Source organism: Panthera pardus, unplaced genomic scaffold (assembly GCF_024362965.1).
Source record: "Panthera pardus isolate Hobbes unplaced genomic scaffold, ASM2436296v1 HiC_scaffold_3, whole genome shotgun sequence".
Taxonomy (NCBI): Eukaryota; Metazoa; Chordata; class Mammalia; order Carnivora; family Felidae; genus Panthera; species Panthera pardus.
Window position 1 is genome coordinate 8,268,482 of NW_026526876.1, and position 15,180 is coordinate 8,283,661.

The 15,180-nt window shown below is 43.7% G+C and overlaps 1 non-coding gene across 1 annotated transcript; it reads left to right on the plus strand.

The window, feature by feature from the left end:
- Positions 1-14,267: 14,267 nt before the first annotated feature.
- On the plus strand, positions 14,268-14,398 carry LOC128774363 (small nucleolar RNA SNORA25). The gene has a single exon (XR_008418941.1). It is a non-coding gene; the product is annotated as a small nucleolar RNA SNORA25 (small nucleolar RNA).
- Positions 14,399-15,180: the final 782 nt, after the last annotated feature.

The window sequence follows — 15,180 nt, forward strand, 5'->3', positions numbered from 1 at the left end:
GTGATTTTCCATAATCCCAGAAATGCTGCTGCTACATGATCTCGCCGACTTTTTCTGGGGCGGGCTGGCACCCGGCCGCAGTCTCTGGGCAGCAGCAGCAGCACAGTCCCGCAAACGTTCCCGGGTGCGGCCGGCACCCGGCCATCGCTCGGTGAGACCCTCCCACAGAGGGGCAGAACGGGTCAAAGCCACAGTCCTTCAGAAGTAAGGGGCCGGGAAACACAGCCGCACCTGAGGCAAAACTCAGGAGGGAGGTGCTGCCTGGGGCTTGGTCACAGGTATCTTGCATACTAGAGACCGGGTGGCTGGGTGACGCCATTTTCACGGCTCCCGCGCATGCGCCTACGCACCCACGAGGAGCACAACGATCAACCCCAGTAAGCCAAGCAGCGCCACCTAGTGGAGGACGGAGCCGTTACACTAAGCCCCGCCTGACTGGGCCAACCTCGCTCTTCAGGAACACATGTCTCCACCTGCTTAGTTTATGGACTATAAAGTGCTTCATAGTTTGACTTCTAGGGGAAAACAAAACAAAACAAAACAGAGTATTCTTTTCCCCAGGGGCGCCTGGCCGGCTCATTCGGTAAAGCATGTGACCTTTGGTCTCAGGGTTGTGAGTTCAAATCCCAGGTTGAGCATGGAGCCTACTTAAAATAATAATAATAATAATAATATCCTTAAAAATATTCTTTTCCCTATGGCCTTTTGTAGCAACGTGGATGGAACTGGAGAGTGTTACGCTAAGTGAAATAAGTCATACAGAGAAAGACAGATACCATATGTTTTCACTCTTATGTGGATCCTGAGAAACTTAACAGAAGACCATGGGGGAGGGGAAGGAAAAAACAAAGTTAGAGAGGGAGGGAGCCAAACCATAAAAGACTCTTAAAAACTGAGAACAATCTGAGGGTTGATGGAGGGGGGGCGTGAGGGATATTGAGGAGGGCACCTTTTGGGATGAGCACTGGGTGTTGTATGGAAACCAATTTGACAATAAATTTCATATTAAAAAAAATATCCTTTTCCCCAACCAGCTGAACTGGATCCTTTATCCAAGTTATGTAAATACTTGCTGCCATCATTATTATGGGTCTAAGTATCTCATTTACACGGGACGGGGTCTTGGGCTCCCACGCATGAGACATTGGAAAGTGACAATTCAGTCAAAACAAAAGCTTGGCATAACACAGTAAAAAGGAAAAGAAAAACCCCAAACAAAGTTTTATGTGTGTCTCTGCACATGTGTTTGTGAGAAAACACACCCACACATAACGTTAAAAGGCCACACCGCCCTGATTACCTCCTAAGCCCAGGTATGTCCCTGTAGTTCTGACCACATTCGAATGTCTTAATTCAACATGATTTTGGACACCCACGATTCCTTTCGTTCAGCTGGACAAGAAAAGCCAGGTTGCTCTGCAAAAAGAATACAGCTTATCATCATGCTTCTGTGTTGGGAGACATTCTCAGTAAAATTTGAGCCCAGCCTCTGAACCTGCAGATTTATCTGCCTATTCTTTATTCATTTATCTACCTATCCACACACCTATATTATCTATCTATCTATCTATCTATCTATCATCTAACCATCCATCCATCCATCCATCCATCCATCCATCCAACACTAACTCATTTCTTTGGAGCTCATGAGTTTCTTTGGAACTCATTTCACTTCACTAGCTTCACTTCCTTGCCCAGCAAGCCCTCACTTTTCCACAGGGAATGCCTTGCCTCTTTTCCATTTTGTGAAAGCCCACTGATCCTTAAAATTCAGGTCCAACTCTTTTTATTTAAATAATCTCTACGCACAATGTGGGGCTCTAACTCATGACCCCACGATCAAGAGTTGCACGCCCTACCGACTGAGCCAGCCAGGCGCCCCCCGTTCAATTCCTTTTGGGAAGATGGTTCACAGACTCCTACTGTAAGCCCACACTTTTATCTTCCCTCTTAACTTTATGGTACTAAGGTTGTGTATCCCTCTTGTGTTATGTTATAAATTTTTGCCTTCAAGATCTCTCCAATGTTGTACTGCATTGCTTTTATATCTTGCAACTGAAACATTCTGACTTATTTCTTACCTCCCCTTGTAAGTTGCAAACTCTCTTAATGGAGAGACTATGGTTTTTGGACCCCTTTGCAACCTCCTTCCACAGCTTGCCTCTTACATAACGTTATGCAAATAGTAGGCACGCAACAAACAGGTTTGGATTGGGTGTGCAGTTTCCCCATCTGTTAAGTGGGGATAATACTGGTGTTATAGCGACAGGTGAGGATTAATTGAGACAGTGTCTGTTAAAGAGCTTCTTAAACTGCAAAATCCCGAAGACAGTGTGATGGAGAATACTGCTTCATTTTTTTAATAAAAAATGAACAATAATCAATAGCCACATGCTGGATGGTCTACAATCTGAATGAATGAGAACTTTTCAGTAAAAAATGTCATTAGTACATACGGAATCACTGGGTCTTGTGCAGGGTACCAAAGCTACAGTGTGGATGAAAAAGCCCCTGTATTTAAGGAGCTCACTTTTTAGCAAAGGAGAAATATAAGTGCCTATGACTGTGTATGAGGATGGAAAGAGCCCCATAACACAGACGCAAAGTGCTCGCAGACACTCAAGCGATTCCTTAATTCTGCCTGGGGATTAGGAAACACTTCAAAGAGGAGCCACCATTTGAGCTGATCCTGGAAGATGAAAATAAATTCGGTAGATGGAGAAAGAGGAAAAGAACATTCTAGAGAAGAAAGAGCAGAGACGTTCTGGACGATTTGGGGTGGGGGGAGGGGGGTAAGAGGAGTCAGGATTATCTAATCACGACCTAAAGGCCAAGGGAAAAGGGCTGGGAGAGTCAGACCCAGGGGCTGATGCGTGGATCATGTCCCCGGAAGGGGCTTCAAAAGCCACGTTGAGGAGTGTGGACCTGATTCCAAAGGTAATACAAAGCCACAGAGGAGGGGGATTGATCAGTAGATTTGCATAGAGTAACGAATCCCTCAAAGACCCACAATCCCTTTCCATCTCCACTGTGTCAAAGCTATCACTTTATTCTTGGGGTGCTTGCAAGATGGCCAAATGGCCAGTAACACAGCCAGGCACAAGCCAATCCTGAAGCATCGTCCCAGGAGATGCGCCTCTCCGGGTCTCTATGGGTCACAGGGCCTGGTCAGATGACACAGTCGTTCGCCATGGCTGACTTGGACCAGTCTTCTGGGGTTGCATGATCATGGAGAGTCAACCGTGATGTCCACTGAAAAGACCCTAGCTGCCAGCATGCAGATGGGCTCCTGGGCGAGTGTGAAGGCAGGGAGACCAATTGATAAGACAGCCCAAGATGACTGGCATAAAGTAATCAGACCTGGACCAGGGATGCGGCTGTGGGTATGAGGGAGGAGAAGAACCAGAAGACAGGTCTTGCGTGTGAAAAAGAACTTGCCAACTCATCATATGGGGAGTGAGACGCCAGCAGTCAAGGAGGCTGCAAGCTTCCAATCTTAGGTGACAGAGGGGTTTAGTGCACTATCGGCTGAGACGGAAGAGTGGGGGGGGGCTCAGCTGGCATGCTCCCCACACCTGCTTGACAAAGACTGAAAGCACGAGAAACAGAGGATTCATCCAACCTCTCACTTTCCCCAAGAAAGAGAGGCGGTTGACTGAAGGGCTGACTCTGATGTCATGCAACCAGTCTCCCATCACTTACAAACGAAGAACCTTGAGTAAGCTTCTATCTCCTTACCTGTGAAATGGCTCTCCCAATGCCTCGCTCGTGGAATCGTTGTGTCCAGGGCTCAACCTGGCTCCTGCCTGGCATGTAAGAGACATCGTGGTAGAATAGATGAGAAAGGACACCAGGGCACTAGCTCACTCACTGCCTGACCTCAGTCTAATGATCTGAACCTCCATTCATTCATCTGGAAGGTGGAGATACCCGCTCATGGGGCTGCTGAGATAATCATATTAGAAGAAACGTCAAGGGGCGTCTGGGTGGTTCAGTGGGTTGAGCGTCTGACTTCGGCTCAGGTCATGATCTCACAGTTCATGGATTCAAGCCCCGCATCGGGCTCCGTGCTGACAACTCAGAGCCTGGAGCCTGCTTCCGGTTCTGTGTCTCCCTCTGTCTCTGCCCCTCTCCTGCTCTCTCTCTCTCTCTCAAAAATAAATATTAAAAATTTTTATAAAAAAATAAATGAAGGTGAGGAGAAGAATTGAGGCTAGGAAAGAGAAATAGGGTGGGGAAGAAGGGGGACAGTAATGTGCAAGGGGGCCAACAGTGCAAACTCTGGCCTCTGGAATTTAATGGTGCTGACAGCAACCTCTTTTCTTTTCTTTTCTTTTCTTTTCTTTTCTTTTCTTTTCTTTTCTTTTCTTTTCTTTTTTTTCTTTCCTTCCCTTCCCTTTTCTTTTCTTTTCTTTTCTTTTCTTTTCTTTTCTTTTCTTTTCTTCTCTCTCTTCCCTTCCCTTTTCTTTTCTTTTCTTTTCTTTTCTTTTCTTCTCTTCTCTCTCTTCCCTTCCCTTTTCTTTTCTTTTCTTTTCTTTTCTTCTTCCTCTGAACCAATTCTGTGGCATACTATTTGCTATTTTCTGACTGCAAAGCCCCATTTTGTTACTGCCTATTTGGTCTGCCTGGTTATCTAATCTTTCTGAGAATTCTGCGTGCTACCCCATGACCTCAAAATTATGATTTTTCTGCTTCAATCTGTTTCCGTTGTTCTATGTGCTTCTCCCGGGGACCTGCCCACACAAGCACCCAGTAGGATGCCTGGTGTGGAGTGGGAATTTCAAATTGGTTCCTTTCTCCCTCCGGCCACTTATTCTCCGCGTCTTTCCTTCCACTCGTGTTTCGTTCTAGTTACGTGATGCTCTGATGAGAGGGAGGAAAACCACTCTCATGTGAAGAAAACATGGAGTCCCTCCATCCCGTAACCACTCACCTCACCGTTGCCCAGAAAAGATCATCCCACGGGCTAACAAAATTGGGGTGGAGAATAGCCCTCTGCTTTTAAAATAAAAGCAGTTTTGAGGGCTAACATGAACTTGTTCACCAAACCCCAAGACATGACACTAGAGGACATCTGTCAATGCTTAGAAGCAGAATCTGGGGAAGTCAGAAGCAGAACTCATTGACATGATCATGGCCTTTCGGGTTTCAAATGCTGACAGATGTAATGAAGTAAGCAGAAGAGGTAGACTGTAACAAAAATATCCGGGCACACAAAAGGTTTGTTTAATTCATGGGTTGTGAAACCCTATCAGATGCCAAAGAGGACACTGGGGAGTTTTAAGAAGTACATCCTTAATATTCTTGGATGAAGATTGCCCCTGGTTTCTGCAAAACACCCTGCGTATGACTCAGAATATTCTTTCATTTTTCCAAGCCTGCTTCCCCAGGCTCTTCCCTATGAGACACTCCAAATCTTCCAATAATTTTTTCTTGCATATGTTAACTGGAGTCTGTTTCTATTATTTGCAACCAAGGAGCCCTGACTGATTCAACTCATTATGGCAATAGTAACAATCCGTGGTTGTTAGAAAGTTTCTCCCTGTTAGCAAGCTACTGCTCTCTGCTCTCTGCTCCTACCCCTTTTCTGTTTTCTACAGCAACTTTGAGCCAATGTTCTCCATGCGATGGGCCTTCAATCATTTAAGGACGAGATACTTTCCCTTAGTCATTTATTTCCTGGGATAAATAGCCCTGATTTCTCAACAGTTATGTAGAACATAACTTCCAGCTTGGTCAACATTTCTGGTCCCACTCCTGTGAACCCTAAAAAATGCAACCCCCAACACAGGAGCGTGAAAGTTGTAATGTTTATCCCGGTCTCCTCCCTAATTACATAAATGACCACTCTTTTTATTTTGTTTTTAAGTTTATTTATTTATGTTGAGAGAGAAAGAGAGAGGCAGAGAGAGAGTGAGCATAAGTGGGGGAGGGGCAGAAAGAGAGAGAGAGAATCCCCAGCAGGTTCTACAGAGCCAGATTCGGGGCTCAGTCTCACGAACCCTGAGATCACGACCTGAGCCGAAATCAAGAGTCTGATGCTCAGCCTACTGAGCCACCCGTGCGCCCCCAAATGACCACTCTTTTTAGCAGCAACATCACATTGTTGGATTACATTAAGTGTATTGTCAGCTAAAACTAATTTTTAAAGCTCATTGTTTCATCACATAGGCAACACATAATCTTTGAAAATTAGAAAATACAAATAAAGAAAAGATAAACTTTAAAAACTCTCACAACCCACCACCTATTGATAATCACTATAAATACATTCATGTAAAATCTTCCAGATTATTCCCTATGTTTATTATCTTGGATTGTCTATTGGTCATACACTACCCCAATGTATTTAACTAGTACCCTCTTGACAGGTTCCTTATACTTGTGTTTTGTATCACAATTGCAAACAATGCTTGGATTGACATCCTTAAATAACCATCTCTGTGTGTTTCTCTGACAATTTTTCCCAGCTTTATTGGGATACAATTGACATTTAACATTGTATAGGTTCAAGGTGTACCACATGTTCATTTGACACATTTATATATTGCGAAATGATTGCTACTATGGCATTAGCTAACACCTCCAGCTCATGACATAATTACTATTTATAAACGTACTCTCTACTCCCAACGCGGGATTTGAACTCACAACCCTAAGATCACAAGTTGCATGCTCTACTGACTAAGCCAGACCAGATGCTCCATTACCATTTCTTTTTTGCGGTGAGAACATTTAAGATCTACTCTCTCAGCAACTTTGAAATAATAGAGTATTATTAACTATAGCCACCTTGTGGTAGGGTCCCCTCCCTAAGTAAGGAATCAAAAAACCCTCAAGGCAACCTGGCTATATGGGTACGTGACAACGTCCCTCACCACCTTGTAACATGAGACCACTTAATTAGACTATAAGTTTGTATGTTACCATACATGGGAGACAAAGAAGTAAAAAATATATAGAAAGCTACGTCATGTGGCATTCAGGACTCAGTTCTTCCGGTATGAACCCAACTGAGACGTTCCGGAAGAAATAAAGTTGCTTCCTGGAAAGAAAAACCTCAGCGTCACAACTCTCTGTGCGAGAATCCTGCTACAACCTTGCTGTACATGACATCTCCAGAACTTGTTAATCCTGTAACTGGAGGTTTGCACCCTTTTGCCAACATCTCCCCATTCCCCCAACCCACAGTGCCTTACCATGAGGGAGAGAGAGAGAGAGGGAGGGAGAGGGAGAGAGAGAATCCCACCCAGGCTCCTCTCTGCTAGCACGGAGTCTGGTGCGGGGCTCAAACCCACGAACCCCGCCACGAACCCCGAGATCATGACCTGAGCCAGAATCAAACATCGGTTGCTCAACTGACCGAGCCACCAGGGGCACCCTGATTTCTTAAAAATCCCTAGAGGTTGAATTGCTAGTTCAAAAAATATGTGTTTTCTTGGGAGGCTTTTAATTATCACCAAATTACCCTCCAGAAACCAATTTATACTCCCACCAGCAGATTATAAAAGGCTTTAAGACTCCTGGAATTTTCACATGACAGCCTGCCATGTCGGGTGTCTGTAAGCAGTAAGTGATTGTAAGCTAGATGAAATACTGTATTTACACTTCTTTAATTTTGTTTAATTGGCTCTTGTGTCTCTCTGCCACCTGTTGGGATTATTATTACGTTAGAGATTCAGTCTTACCTCTTGAGAGTCAAGTAGGAGTTTGAAGAGTCTTAAGATTCAGTCAAGCATGGGAATGCTCAGCCATTCTGGTTTTGCATCACCTGCAAATCTTACTTAATTATCTCCGTGGTTTTCATCCAAGTCACAGAGGACACTGTTGAAGAGAAGGTGGCCGTGGCGCCTGGGCGGCTCAGTTGGCTAAGCATCCGACTTCGGCTCAGGTCATGATCTCATGGTTCGTGGGTTCGAGCTCCGCGTCGGGCTCTGTGCTGACAGCTCAGAGCCTGGAGCTTGCTTGGGATTCTATGTCTCCCTCTCTTTCTGTCCCTCCCTTGCTCATGCTCTGTTTCTCTCTCTCTCAAAAAAAAATATATATGTATATTAAAAGAGAGAGAGAGAGAAGGCAGCTAAGAAGCGGGTCCCCTGGCAATCTACGAAGCACGCCTTCAGCCTGAGAGATAATTACCTATGAACCTACCTAACAACCCTGGTGGCAGTTTACATGGCATCAGCTCTTTCTCAAGGACCCACCCACCATCCAGCAATAATGTGGTGAATAATGTGGTGGCTGGCACCTCAGGATGGGGCTCCAACATGATGATCAGTGTCTGTTCTGGCTGGTCGATACCCAGGGGATGTCAGTGGTTAAGTATTATTAATATCATGCTTGTATCCATGGACCGACTACCCAGATGAGACATGTTAGTAGTTTGCCACATTGTCTTAGGGATCTTGGTTGTTTGTGGGTTTTATTTTTTTATTTTGAGGAAACACGGTTAAAAGCTCTCAACCCCTTCCCACCTCCTAAAGGAGGAGTAGTTATTGCTGTGGCTTTTGTGTTTTTAGGACGCTTATATGTATCCATGAACATTGCATCTATGTATCCATGTGCATTATGGATGTTTTTAATTTGAAAATGTTGCATGAGTAACATTGCATGCATGTATCTTCCCAGGACTAGATATTGTGCTTTGAACTGTATCTATATTGATACATATAGATCTAATTCATTCGTTTTAACTTCTTTATAGTCTCACATTTATTTTTAAATTTTTAATGTTTATTTATTTTGGGGAGAGAGACAGAGTGTGAGCAGGGGAGGGGCAGAGAGAGAGAGAGAGGGAGGCACAGAATCTGAAGCAGGTCCAAGATCTAAGCTGTCAGCACAGACGCCCACGTGGAGCTCGCACCCACGGACTGTGAGATTATGACCAGAGCGGAAGTCGGACGCTTAACCGACTGAGCCACCCAAGCGCCCCTGGATCCATGCTTTCCAAACCTTATTTTCAGTTTTTCTCTATGCATACACACTTCTTATGTATTTGAGATCATATTGTATATACTGTTGTGTAACTCCCTTTTTTTTTCATTCCAACAATATAAGTAAACATTTCCCCCATCCAAAGTATTGCACGATATGCTCTGCAAGAAAGGACATAGGATTCCAGCACATCAAGCACCATCATTGATTCAACTGACCCCTGCTATTTGACACGTAGGTTGATTCAAAGTTCTTCACTATTGTAAGCAACACTACCAAAGTTTGATTCAACATGGCGCATGGTGACCCATTTCTATGATCACCTCTCCAAATTCTCAAAACTTCATTCATGCAATAAATATTTCTGGAGTGTCTCGAATGGCTCCTGCACTGTTCTGGTTGGTAAGGATAAACAAAAATAATGAACAAAACGGACACACAAAGATACATTACAGTAATAAAATACCAACAATAGAATAATAATGTCGGCAGCAACCACTTATTAAACGCTTGCCGTCTGCAGGACATCATGACCTTTGTGAGCTGTTCATCCACAGACACTATTATCAGCCCCATTTCTGGGAGAAGGCCACTGGCATTTTTACTCTCTCCTGCCCCACCATTAATGCAGGCAGACTTGGTGCTGAATCAGTTGAATCTGACTTCTCTCCAAAGCCTATGAGAGGAGCAAGAGGAAGATGTCACCTGGTAAAGGTGGGGAGTCCCAAGTGAGAGCCTCTTTTCATCAGCGAAGGAGACAAAGATCTACTTGGAAGATCCTGGACGAGGAAGGACATGGAACCATGCTCCCCATGAGAATACAGGCAATTTGTCTTCTGCTCGTTGACAACCATTAGATCATACTTTGTTGAAGAGCAAATTAAGAGGTCAAACAGGGGCACCTGGGTGGCTCAGTCAGTGGAGTCCCCAACTCTTGATCTTGGCTCAGGTCATGATCTCGAGGTCTGTGGGATCGAGCCCCGTGTCTTGAGATTCTCTCGCTCTCAAAACTAAATAAATATGCGAATGGAAACTGTGCAGCCACTCTGGAAAACAGTGTGGAGCTTCTTCAGAAAATTAAAAATGGAACTACCCTACAACCCAGCAATTGCACTATTAGGAATTTATCCACGGGATACAGGTGTGCTGTTTCCAAGGGGCACATGCACCCCAATGTTTATAGCAGTGCTATCAACAATAGCTAAAGTATGGAAAGACCCCAAATGTCCATCCATGGATGAATGTGGTATATATATATATATATATATATATATATATATATATATATATATATATAGAATGGAGTATTACTCGGCAATCAAAAAGAATGAAATCTTGCCATTTGCAAGAACGTGGATGGAACTGGAGGGTATTATGCTAAGCGAAATTAGTCAGTCAGAGAAAGACAAAAATCATATGACTTCACTCATATGAGTGTTTTAAGAGACAAAACAGATGAACATAAGGGAAGGGAAGCAAAAATAACATAAAAACAGGGAGGGGGACAAAACATAGGAGATTATCAAATATGAGAACAAACTGAGGGTTGCTGGTGGGGCATGGGGTGGGGGGGATGGGCTAAACGGGGGAGGGGCATTAAGGAGGGCACTTGTGATGAGCACTGGGTGTTATACGTAGGGGGTGAGTCACTGAAATCTACTCCTGAAATCATTATTGCACTCTATGCTAACTAACTCAGATGTAAATTTGAAGAAATTATTAACTAATTAATTAAACTTAAAAAAATATCAAATAAACAAACAAGCAGAAATACACCCCTAAATACAGGGAACAAATTGGTGGTTGCCAGAGGGTAAGCATGGGCAAAGTGGGTGGGGGGAGAGAGGGGTCCAGGCTTCCAGTTGTGCAACAAATAAGTCTCAGGGATGAAAAGTACGACATCAGGAATATAGCCAATGGTACTGTAACCGTGTCATGCGGTGACAGGTGGTAGGTATACTTGTGAGCACTGGGTAACGTGTAGCCTTGTCGAGGTCACATGAAACGGGTAATAAAGGAGGAGTATAAGGAAACTGGAAGCAGATTACTCCTCTCAGCTCAGAACTTGTGCCACAAAGAAACTTTGTTGGGGCACCTGGGTGGCTGGGTCGGTTAAGGGTCAGACTTCAGCTCAGGTCACGATCTCACGATGGGTGCATGGGATCGAGCCCCGCGTGGGGCTCTGTGCTGACAGCGCAGAGCCTGCTTGGGATTCTCTCTCTGCCCCTCCCCCACTCACATGTGCACACGTTTTCACCTGAGCACACGCTCTCTCTCCCTCTCTCAAAACAAATAAAGGTTAAGAACAAAAATATTTTTTTAAAAGGTGAATATTCACATGTGCGGACTGACTTGAAAAATTCTTTCAAACTTTAGAGGAAAAGAACAAAGAAACCAAAAACATGATGAAAGAAAAGCATAGTCATGGAGGGCACCAAATGGCCATAACTGTACCTTTTTTTTTTATTATTATAGTGCAAAGACAGTAGAAACTCAAAAAAAAAAAATCGTGCCACTTAAAATTAATTTAGGTAAACTCAGACGAGCATGAGAAACTTCTGGAATCAGAAACCATGAAGAAATATTTCTAAATATGAAATGCAAACAAATATAAAACATCAAGGTTATCAGATGAATATATTGGGTTAAATTGGTTGAAGTTTTGCTTTGCTCATGGACTTGAATATTTCCTGAAGCAAATCCTTAGGAATAGGATCACCAACAAATACAGATATTCACAAGATGCTGTTAGAAGCATGAGCCAACAAGGAAGAATCTGCAAAAGTAAACATTCATACAGAAGAAAATTCTATAAAACCGTTACGTCAAGGTTTGATTTTGAATAGTGAACTAAGACATGACTTTTGTCTGCTTTTTTACTTGTCTGTGTCTTTTTTTCCTTTTTTAACACTTAATACATGTTACTTGTATCATAATAACAAAACGTAATTTAAATTTTTTTTAACGTTTATTTATTTTTGAGACAGAGAGAGACAGAGCATGTCCAGCTGACATCCTGACTGAAACCACATGAGAAACCTTGAGCCAGAACGACCCAGTTAGACCACACTTGGGTTCCAGACCCTCAGAAACGATGTGAGATAATAATAGTTTGTTGCTTTAAGCTGCTAAGTTTGGGAGTAATTTGATCCACAGCAATAGATAACCAATATACCCTTTCAACCTGGATCATGAGCTTTAAAACGCCAGGAGGAGGTAAGATAACGGGAAGGGGGCAAAGGAGGATGAGGGGGATGTCTTTGAGAGGGAGCAGAGTTCTTGAGGAAGTAATTATATCTTCGACCATCGCTCCCATGCCATGAAGTATGGGGACTCTTGACCTGTCTTCTCAAACTGGTGAGCTCCAAGGGAAATATGTCTGTGAGGTAGGAGAGTCTGGAATGGGGACACGTAACCCCTTTTTTTCTGGAGTCACTTATTGGCAGTTGGCACCCCACTGGTGTATATGAGTTGTGGGGTATTGCACTTGGCAGAAAGAGAATGGAGCCTCATGCCTGGCATTTCATGCAAGAAGACCCTTAGAAGAAGTTCTGCCATCTTGGGTAAAGGTGGACTGAGTCAGGAAAGCCAGCCTAGGTGACCAAGGAGGGAGTCTCCCCCCTGACAGTCAGAGTGGCTGAGGGTCTGCAAGCTTGGCCACCAGTCTTTGAAGGTCCACCCAGCCTGGGACTTTGGACAGACGTACTGTCAGGGTCATTGCCTACACGAAGTATGGCATCACAGCTGAATCCTACCTGGATTCCCCGCACAGGTGGATCCAGACAAGTGAGCCGGACACTGAGGGAGGGACTGGTCAAACAGAGAAGGCTGGCCTAGCAGAGAGAGGAGAGATCCTTGTCACTTCCCACAAAGGGACCCTTGGAGCAGACAGGAGGGGCTGTTAGGAGGAAGGGAAAGGGCACCAATGGACAAGGCTGTCTTCTGCTTCCCGAGCCCCGGGCAGGGGGTCTGAACCAGACTGCAATAGAAAATACCAATATCTGAATGTGACAGAATGTTTTCTTGAAATGAAACTATTTAAAACTGGAAGTGGCTGGACATAGCTGATATTTATAAGACCGGGCTAACTTCATGTTTTCCACTGCTGAGCAGGAATCGGTTTTTGTTTTTTGTTTTTTGGTTTTTTTTTTTTAGAGAAAAGGAAGTACGTTTAAAAATAAAGCAAACCTTTTGTTGGCACAGGGCTAGATGGAGACCATTCAATTAAAGCTATTAAATGAGCAGTGAGACTTGAGGCATATATCTGACTTCCTCTTGAATGTTAAGTTCGTCAAGTTCCCCATGTGGGCACGCTGCATTCTTCCAAGAACTTCCGCAATTATAAATGCAGATTAAAAAAAAAATTGTTTAGAGTCTCTTGCCCCTTGTGACTACCATTCCTTCTCCAACTCTAGACCAACTGTCCAACGGAAACTTTTGTGATGGTGTGGGAATGTCTTGTGTCTGCCCTGTCCAATATGGCAACCGCTCACCACACGTCCCTACTCAGTGCTGATGCCAAACAAGGGACTGACTTTAAAATTGTATTTTTTAAAATATTCTTTTAAAGTTTTTATTTATTTATTTGAGAGAGAGAGAGAGAGAGAGAGAAGGATAGGGACAGAGACAGAGTGAGAGAGAGAGAATCCCAAGCAAGCTCCACACTGGCACAGAATCCAACATGGGGCTCGATTTCACGAACGTGAGATCATGACCTAAGCCAAAATCAAGAGTCGTATGCTTAACCGACTAAGCCACCCAGCTGCCCCTAAAACTGTATTTTAATTAATATAAATGTACACAGCCAGATGTGGTTAGTGCTACCATATTGGACAGAGCAGTGAGAAACGGAGTCAGACATATTTCTTTCTACTGAACTTTTGGAAATCTGGTTTCCGACATCTGGGGAGCATCTTTGTTGGTTTCAATCTCGGATTCCGCAGAAACAGGGACACATCGGCTCAAGAGTTCTGACACTTCCATACCACCCACCAAATTCTTCCCGATGTGTCCTCAGAATCAAATTAAGGAGAGCATTCACAGTAATGTCTACATGGGGAAAATCTGAGCACAGACTGGATTCCGACAACATTAAGAAATTAATGGGGCGCTGGGTGGCTCAGTCGGTTAAGCGACCAACTTCGGCTCAGGTCATGATCTCGCGGTCCGTGAGTTCGAGCCCCGCGTCGGGCTCTGTGCTGGCAGCTCAGAGCCTGGAGACTGTTTCAGATTCTGTGTCTCCCTCTCTCTGACCCTCCCCCGTTCATGCTCTGTCTCTCTCTGTCTCAAAAATCAAAATAAACGTTAAAAATTTAAAAAAAAAAAAGAAATTACTTAGGTCATTTCAAAGAGGGATTCAGGGACTAAAACCAAGAGCTCTTAACTCTATGACCAAATATTGAAGTTTTCCATTGGATGTAATCGTTACTCGACCAACAGGGCTGTGGTTTCCTGAGGAGACGGAAGATAAAAAAGAAACAAATTACTAAAATTGCACGCTGCCATATTTACAGATAAAATAATGTGCTGTCTCCAATTTGCTTTAGATAATGGAGTGAGGCGTGGACAGAGGAAATAAGATTGGTTGATAATTGTTGAAGCCTTGCGATGGGTTCATAGCTTCCCTTAGATTAGTCTCTCTCATTTTACATGTGTGTACTTTTTTTAATTAAAAAAGTTAAGAGCTTTAAACAAAATGGGAAAGTGCCTCTATTATGATATCAGGTAGAAGGGGAAAAAGAGGGGCGCCTGGCTGGCTCAGATGGTGGAGGGTGCAACTCTTGATCTCAGGGTTGTGAGTTCAAGCCTCATGTTGGGTGTGGGGCCTACTAAAACAAACAAACAAACAAACAAACTACTAAGAAAAAGAAAAGAAAAAGAAAAGAAGGGTAATATGCAAGCCACAGAAGTCTAAGCACACAATAAAATGAGGAATTTACACAAATGAAAGGAAATACACAACATAATGTAGTGGTTAAGATCCAGATGGCTGAGTTCAAATCCTGGCTAGGACACTGACCTCATTTTGAGAATTTTTTTAGCTTTGCTCAATCTCCATCTCCTTATCTATGGAATGAGGATCATTTTGTAATGTCCCTCTTAAAATTGCAGTGAAGAGTAAGTGAACCTGTTTATGAAACACTTGGCCAGCATCTGGCATGAAAGTCCTATCCCTTATATCTGGGACATGGATTTATAAGTGACCCTGTATCATGGCCTTTGGGACATGTGTTAGGAAAGCATCGTCTA